This window comes from Polypterus senegalus, chromosome 12 (assembly GCF_016835505.1).
Source record: "Polypterus senegalus isolate Bchr_013 chromosome 12, ASM1683550v1, whole genome shotgun sequence".
NCBI classification, from domain to species: Eukaryota; Metazoa; Chordata; class Cladistia; order Polypteriformes; family Polypteridae; genus Polypterus; species Polypterus senegalus.
In genome coordinates, this window is record NC_053165.1 from 104226726 (window position 1) to 104235657 (window position 8932).

Sequence of the window (8932 nt, forward strand, 5' to 3'; positions counted from 1 at the left end):
TCAGTCATTGGTTGTACCTACTCCTGTAAGAGATAACATGGAGCCCCCACCCTGCCTTCTGCTGTTACACCTCCATGTGTCAGATGTATCATGTCCTTCATTCTTTGCAGAAGATGAAAGGAAATAAAATAGGGCTCATATATATTTATGAGATATTAATGTGGAAAACAGAAGCTGCAAGAGTGACTGTGTCAAAGGCTCACACACTGGCCACTATTACCAATATTTCTGCTCTGACCTGGCAAGATGGATAGATGTGATTCATCACAGCTTTAATTATCACCTCTTTCTCATTTTCTTGTTGAAGCTGGGCAGGCATCAGGGCCATCAGTACATATGCAGGCACAATAAGATGCACATTTCTGTATCAGCTTGCTTCTACGGCATGCAATAAAAATGCATCTAGAAAAGGACATCTGTCTATCCCATGCTCCTTATTGGTTTCTGAAAATCTCTCTGCCTTCTTTGATGTACTTTCATTTATATAAACTTGTTCTTTCACTTCCTTATAATTATGAGACCATCTCCCAGTTCCACTCTTCATCAATGTGATGTCCTAGCATGGTCATTACAGAGTAACGCTTTCCAAGCTATTAACTTTGGCCTGTTTTAGACCACATTTTATCTCTTGATGCCCTTTCTTAAAATATTACCACTCTTACCATGTTTGACATAATAAAAAATATGTTTAGTATATAAATAAATAAATATCCTCAAAATTGCTCCAGAGACGCTATACAGTGGCTGACTCTGTGCTCTGACCCCCAAGGGTCATGCGAAAAGACAGTCTCCCCTCTGGGATTAGAAATCATATAAAAAAAAAATCAAAATATACTGTCACATTCATGCACATGGTAGCTAATTTAAGGGCTTTGGGGAAGATAATTCTCTGCCTCTCCAGGAGGTGACACTTTATGGTAATGTTCTCCCTTTTCCTCCCTCTGCAGACCAGAAGATTGACAGCTCTCACCACCAAGGTCACTTCTGGTGTCTGTTCACTTGGACCCGCCTCTTCCTGCCTGATCACCATATGACTAGAAGAACCGCCATCTTGAGTAGTGACAATAGGACTCTAGTCAGACCCACGCTCTTTGTTAATTATATGGGGTTTGCCCAATGGTTCCCCAACACTGTGACTGTCTCTTATCTTATTACAGTATTATATATAAATACAGGGTGAGTCAAAATTATATTAACATTTGAATGGCGGAAACAATTTATTCACAAAACATACTTCATATGTGCAAGATGATTACCATATGTGGCACAGAAATTGTCCACAAAAATTGTATATAAGTATAAACATAGCAGTACCATTAGTGTTAATACAATTTTGACTAACCCTGTATGTTGCCTGGGAGTAAAATAAAGTTGTTTTTTTTTTTGTTTTTTTTTTTAATTGTTTGAGAATAAAACATAATAAAAAAAAACACACAACTTTAAAAATAAAAATAAATTAACAAACAATAAACCTGGGTTCACTTCCCAAGTCCTCCCTGAGTGGAGTTTGCATGTTCTCCCCGTGTCTGTGTGGGTTTCCTCTGGGTACTCCGGTTTCCTCCCACAGTCCAAAGACATGCAGGTTAGGTGCATTGGCGATTCTAAATTGCCCCTAGTGTGTGCTTGGTGTGTGTGCCCTGCGGTGGGCTGGCACCCTGCCCGGGGTTTGTTTCCTGCCTTGTGCCCTGTGTTAGCTGGGACTGGCTCCAGCAGACCCTCATGACCCTGCAGTTAGGATATTGCGGGTTGGATAATGGATGGATGGATAAAGATTAACTAATGTGCTTGTCTTGAGGTATTGTATGTATGTTATCATCAAGCTGACGTTCAGAACCGGCCAACTGTATTTAATTTAAAAAGCAACAGGGGTGCAGTGGTGCTCAAAAATAAAGAATGCTGGCAGTCACCTCCAATTTGCCCTCATGTTTTGTTTAATTGCTTGAAAAAAACAATTAAAAAACACAACGTTAAAAATAAAAATAACTTAAGAAACAAAGACTCACTAATGTCCTTGTCTTGCATTCTTGTATGTATGATATCATCTAGTTGATTCTCGGAACCGTCCAACTATTTAATTTGAAAAGCAACAGGGGTGCGGTGCTGCTCAAAAATAAAGAATGCTGGCAGTCGCCTGGTATATACTAACTGTGTAACAGCACGGGATCGCAGAAAGTATTTAAATCATCAGAACTACTCTGGGCATCTCTCTGCTAGAAGGATTCATGTTGGCGAAGTGGTCGTATCGTCTGTGCATTAGCAGCTAAGCGGCTGTCTTTCTTAGGAGGTTTCTTTTTGCCGGTGTACTGGTCTCGCTTGCGTATCCTCGGAGGTGGAGCCCTCACCCCGACTCTGTGTCTCACTTCCGGGCCAGACAGACACACACTCTTCCACACGTAGAACTCTATTTAATTTCAAAAGCAACAGGGGTGCGGTGGCGCTCAAACATAAAGAATGCTGGCAGCTGCCTCCACTTCGCCCTCTGGTGGTCGTTCCGAGTGTCAACTGGATGATAAAATGCATACAAGACAGCAAGATCACCCCCCACCCTACCCAGAAGGGGGTGGGTTATGGATTTCACCCTACAGTATTTTTAGTCGACCAATGAGGAACATGTGTACAAAGTTTCATGAAAATCGCTCCAGCCGTTCGGACGTGATGCTGTTACATACATCTTTCGAGTCCCAATATGCTGAATCTTTTAAATGAGCTCAGTGAGACATGTGTTTAATGACTTTGTACAATATTTCAGCACAGACAAAATTATCTACATCATCAGCAGTTAACAATTTTTTTTGCAAAGTAACCAATAAATACATGTGAGGTAAACACCGTTTTTGAAACTCTCTGACTTAAACTTCAATGCCTTACAATATTTACATACTTCTGACATATCACCTATGTCCATATATTCGATCTCTATTCGCCTTTTCATTATTTCTCAGAGAAATAATTTCTCTTTCTTTGCACTAATGCAATCTTTACTTTCTTTTTTTGACACTGTCATTTTTTTCTACTTTCATATTCTGTTTCTTGCTCTGCATGTGTTTTTCGGTCCTATGTTTTTTTTGAGTTTTGAATTCCAGTGTTCATTATCTCTAACCTGCTCTGCATGTGTTTGGCCCCTTTGTTTTTTAACCTCTTTATGACGTTTTACTTTGTTTTCTATTCTGTCTTTTATTTCTGAACACGCTTTGTCCTGCTTTTTTTCAATGACACCTGGTCCATGGTGATTATTTTCCCTTTTTTCAAGTAATAATTTCCACTTGTTTGCACTACTGCAATCTTTACTTACTAATTTTACTACTTTCATATTCTTTAACTTTCTCCACGTGTATCACGCCATGTTTTTTTGAGCCTTTGGAATTCCACTGCTTTCATAATCTCTAACCTGCTCTGCATGTGTTTAGCACCAACATTTGTGAACGTCTTTATGAAGTTCTACTTTGTCTTTTACTCTTTCTTTTAATTCTGAGCCCAATTGGACGTTCTTTTTTTTCAGTTCTGCACGTTCCAGACTGATAATTACTTTCCTTATTTTCTGAATTTGCACCTAGATTATTCTTTTTTTTTTTTTCTCTCTAACGCTTTTTAATCTCTTTTCTCCACACTGCTTTCTTCTTCGCTTAGTTGTCTATGTTTCATTTATAACGTACTGTCTTTATACGCTTTATATGCACTGAGAGCCCTGGATCTGCGTGTGCTCAACGCCTCCTTTACACAACTGAGTGTTTTGCTGCCTCTTGGCTTATTTGATATTGGTTGTAAGTAGGGCATGTCTTGCAAGAATCTCATGTTCTATATCATCGCGAGATGGTCCTGGGTCAATCTCTTGGCACAAAGTCTCATGTTTAAGGTCCCCGTGAGACGCTCCGTGGCCAATCTCTTTCGTCTTATGGGTCTTTTAAGTATCTTCCGTGATCTTCATCCCGTCTCATATCCCTAGTGTTTCTCTCCAGGATTTTTTATTATATATATATATATATATATATATATGTTGTGACGGACAGCTGGGTCCCATGCCCGGTCGGGACGCCCCTGCTACATATGTTCCGGGGGAGCCATCATGGACAGCTCATTACCTCCCCCGGGACGCTAGGTGGCAGCCTCCTGGCCAATGTTCATTTCCCACTCTCCCACGTGGCTCCCTGGGACATGGAGTCCTCTACAGCCTGGTTGGGAGAGGGGGTGGCCGCTAGGGGGCGCTGCCACGACTCAAGAGCCTGGCTGGACGAATCTTCAGCCCCACCCGGAAGTGCAATTAGGACCAGGTGGTCAAGCACAAGGAAGACTTCCGGGTGGGGTATAAAACGAGCCAGCCTCCATCACTGGGAAGCCAGAATCGGGAGGAAGGGGACGAGGTTGCCTGGGAGGAGTGGTGGTACCAGAGAGGGAAGAGTATTGCTTGTGCTTTGGGACTGTGTTTGGGCTGTGTGGCACGGGGAAGACGTGTCACACAGCTGAAGAAAAATAAAAGCCTGTGTGTTTTTGTACACGTGCCTCTGCGTGGTCTGCGCCTTTTACAATATATATATATATATATATATACAGTGCATCTGGAAAGTATTCACAACGCACCACTTTTTACACATTTTGTTATGTTACAGCCTTATTCCAAAATGGATTAAATTAATTTTTTTCTTCAGAATTCTACACACAACACCCCATAATGACAACATGAAAAAAGTTTACTTGAGGGTTTTGCAAATTTTTTAAAAATAAAAAAACTGAGAAAGCACATGTACATAAGTATTCACAGCCTTTGCCATGAAGCTCCAAATTGAGCTCAGGTGTATCCTGTTTTCCCTGATCATCCTTGAGATGTTTCTGCAGCTTAATTGGAGTCCACCTGTGGTAAATTCAGTTGATTGGACATGATTTGGAAAGGCACACACCTGTCTATATAAGGTCCCACAGTTGACAGTTTATGTCAGAGCACAAACCAAGCATGAATTCAAAGAAATTGTCTGTAGACCTCCAAGACAGGATTTTCTCAAGGCACAAATCTGGGGAAGGTTACAGAAAAATTTCTGCTGCTTTGAAGGTCCCAATGAGCACAGTGGCCTCCATCATCCGTAAGTGGAAGAAGTTCAAAACCACCAGGACTCTTGCTAGAGCTGGTCGGCCATCTAAACTGAGCGATTGGGGGAGAAGGGCCTTAGTCAGGGAAGTGACCAAGAACCTGATGGTCACTCTGTCAGAGCTCCAGAGGTCCTCTGTGAAGAGAGGAGAACCTTCCAGAAGGACAACCATCTCTGCAGCAATCCACCAATCAGGCCTGTATGGTAGAGTGGCCAGACGGAAGCCACTCCTTAGTAAAAGGCACATGGCAGCCCGCCTGGAGTTTGCCAAAAGGCACCTGAAGGACTCTCAGACCATGAGAAACAAAATTCTCTGGTCTGATGAGACAAAGATTGAACTCTTTGGTGTGAATGCCAGGCGTCACGCTTCGAGGAAACCAGGCATCACCAGTGAACTTGTGCATGCCCACCTCCTAGACGCCCATCTTGGGGCTGAGAAAACACTAGAGAGAATAAAACTCCGTTTCTATTGGCCCGGAATAAATGAGGAGGTCCGATATTACTGCCAGTCCTGCCCAGAATGCCAGACACGTCAGATACCTAGGAGGGACTGTGCTCCTCTCGTTCCAATACCCTTAGTTGATATTCCCTTTGAAAGGATCGGGATAGATCTTGTTGGACTCCTGGATCCCTCAAACCATGGCCATAAGTATATATTATTCATGGTCGATTACGCGACTCGGTACCCAGAGGTGGTTCCGCTGCGCTCTGCCAATACAAAAATATTGCACGGGAATTGGTCAACCTTTTTTCCAGAGTGGGAATACCTAAAGAAGTCCTCACGGACCAAGGTACTCCCTTTACTTCGGATATGTTCAGGGAGGTGGCCAAGTTACTCCGTATTAAGCATCTTAAAATGTCTGTCTACCACCCGCAAACTGAAGGCTTGGTAGAACGTTTCAATCAGACGCTCAAACAGATGCTGCGCAAAGTAGTCAGCGCGGATGGTAGGAACTTTGACCAGCTTTTGCCTCTCGTGCTCTTTGCTTACCGGGAGGTGCCTCAAGCCTCCACAGGTTTTTCCCCCTTTGAGTTTCTGTATGGACGCCAACCCCAGGAACTTTTGGACATAGTAAAAGAAGGATGGGAAGCCGAGGCTCTTCCTTCCACTAATGTGTTGGAGTATGTCGCACAACTGCACGATAGACTGAATAAAATTCGACCAGTTTTAAAAGATCATATGATTTGTGCTCAGACAGCGCAGGTACGGTGTTATAATCGGAACGCGGTTCTCAGGGAATTTCACCCTGGGGATTGGGTGATGGTGCTCGTTTCCTCCTCCCTCTCCAAATTACTAGCCCATTGGCAGGGCCCTTACGAGGTTAAGGAAAGAAAAGGGCTCGTTGACTATTTGGTGAGACAGTCAAATCGTTGACTAAATGAGAGGGTGTACCATGTGAACATGTTACAGCCATGGAGAGACTGGGACGACCCCCCGAACTCCGGTAGGGCCCTCTCCCTTTTCTCAGGCAAATCGGCCATTAACCTCGGACCAGAAGACGTCCCAACAATGACAGGAGCTGGAGCAAGCAATCCTGGCAGTCCCCGAAGTGGTTAGCGAGTCACCTGGCTGTACTTCGCTGTACTGTAGTCAGGGAACGGCCCTATCGCCTTCCGGAGGCAAAACGTGCAGAGGTAGAACTGGAAATCCAGCGGATGTTGGACATAGACATTATTGAGGAAGGTCACAGGCCTTGGTCCAGTCCTATCGTCATCGTTTCTAAGCCAGACGGCACCTGGAGATTCTGCAATGACTTTAGACGTCTTAATCAGGTCTCCAAATTTGATGCCTACCCTATGCCCAGGGTGGACGACCTCATTGAACGCTTGGGTATGGCTCAGTATCTGACTGCTCTTGACATGATCAAAGGGTACTGGCAAATTCCCTTAACGGCATCCGCAAAAGAGAAAACTGCCTTTAGTACCCCTAGTGGACATTGGCAATATAAGGTCCTTCCATTTGGATTGTACGGGGCGCCAGCGACCCTCCATCATCTGGTAAACAGAGTGCTTAGGCCCCATCAGTTCTATTGTGCCACCTACCTAGATGACATGATCATTTATTCCATAACTTGGGAGGAACATATATTGCAGGTGTTCGCCGTCCTCGCGATGCTCGTGAAGGCCGGTCTCCGCATCAATCCCTGCAAATGTTTCTTCAGCTTGCAGGAGACCAAATATTTAGGCTACTTAGTGGGGCGGGGACAGGTGAAACCACAATGTTCCAAAGTGAAAGACATCCTCGAATGGCCCCATCCGAATACCAAGAGACAGGTGCAAGCCTCCTTGGGGTTAGCCGGATATTACTGCCGGTTCGTGCCCCGTTTCTCTGAGAGGGAAGCACCCTTGATTAATCTAACAAGAAAACGGGCTCCTTTATATGTGGTATGGACAATAAAACGGAAAAAGCATTCAGTGACCTAAAGAAGGCCCCGACGTCGGCACCAATACTAAAATCCCTTGATTTTTTTTTCTGCCCTTCCTTCTCCGGACTGTTGCTTCGGACACAGGCCTGGGTGCTGTGTTGAGCCAAAGCATTGATGGTGTCGAACTACCTGAGCCGGAAACTGTTGGACCGGGAGACCAGGTATGCGGCAGTGGAGAGGGAAGCCTTGGCTATTAAGTAGGTGGTGACTCATCTGAGGTACTATCTGTTGGGTCATGAGTTCACTCTGGTGACTGACCATACCGCTCTGCAGTGGAAGGCACTTCATAAAGAGTCGAACCCCTGAGTCACCAGGTGGTTTTTGGACCTACAGCCCTACAAGTCTACAGTTACTTATCGTCACGGCAACCTTCAGGCCAATGCCAATGCCCTTTCCCGGGTTCACTACCTCTCAGTTCGGTGTGCCTGATCCGATGGGTCTGGGCTGAGGGGGCGTGGGGAGTCCTGTCACGCACGTGCGATTAGGGGGCCGTGTAAGGACCCGAACTGTAGCGTGAAGTCGCATGCCAGAAGGAAATGGTGAGGTACTAACCTCTCTCTCTTTATTCCTGCAGAAAGAAAGATGCACCGCCGCCATGAATCTGCCACGACTACCTGATCATGCAATACCACTTCCATCTTCCCTCTGTCGATCTCTGATTACATCAGCACTCCCAGCATCCATCTCGGTTCCTTCCCAGCATTCCTCTCTCTGTCTACTTAAAGTCTCCCCAATCCGCCATTTTGACTGTCTAATGTTGTGTATGTAATCTGCTTTATTGACCAGTTGTGCTTTTGTGCATAATCTTTACAGTAAAGGGGGCTGGAAAACCCCAAACCTTGATGACTTGTGTATCTTTCTTTTACTATATATATATATATATATATATATATATATATATATATATATATATACTAATAAAGGCAAAGCCCTCACTCACTCACTCACTCACTCACTCACTGACTCATCACTAATTCTCCAACTTCCCGTGTGGGTGGAAGGCTGAAATTTGGCAGGTTCATTCCTTACAGCTTCCTTACAAAAGTTGGGCATGTTTTATATCGAAATTCTACGCGTAATGGTCATAACTGGAAGCAGTTTTTCTCCATTTACTGTAATGGAGATGAGCTTCAACGCCGTGGGGCGGAGTTTCGTGTGACATCATCACGCCTCCCACGTAATCACGCAGTACATAGAAAACCAGGAAGACTTCAAAAAAGCGCTCAAGAAAACATGCATTATATAATTGAGAAGGCAGCGAAACAATAAAAAGCGAGCGAGTGACATATACAACCATATTCATAAGTTCTACTACTTCGGAAACAAAGCACGATGTAAACCTACACTTTAAATTAAGTTCATAGACAGGCTGCCGCTGGCGTTTGTAATTTAGTGCCTGCCCATATAAGGCCGTCCGTCAGCGGCAAT

General features: G+C 44.2%; 1 long non-coding RNA gene across 1 annotated transcript in view; it reads left to right on the plus strand.

Moving 5' to 3' along the window:
* LOC120539928 overlaps positions 1–8238 on the plus strand; it is a 36018-nt gene extending 27780 nt beyond the window's left edge. Inside the window, exon 3 of the long non-coding RNA XR_005635733.1 lies at positions 8079–8238. This is a non-coding gene — a long non-coding RNA (uncharacterized LOC120539928). The remainder of the gene's footprint in view (positions 1–8078) is intronic.
* Positions 8239–8932: the final 694 nt, after the last annotated feature.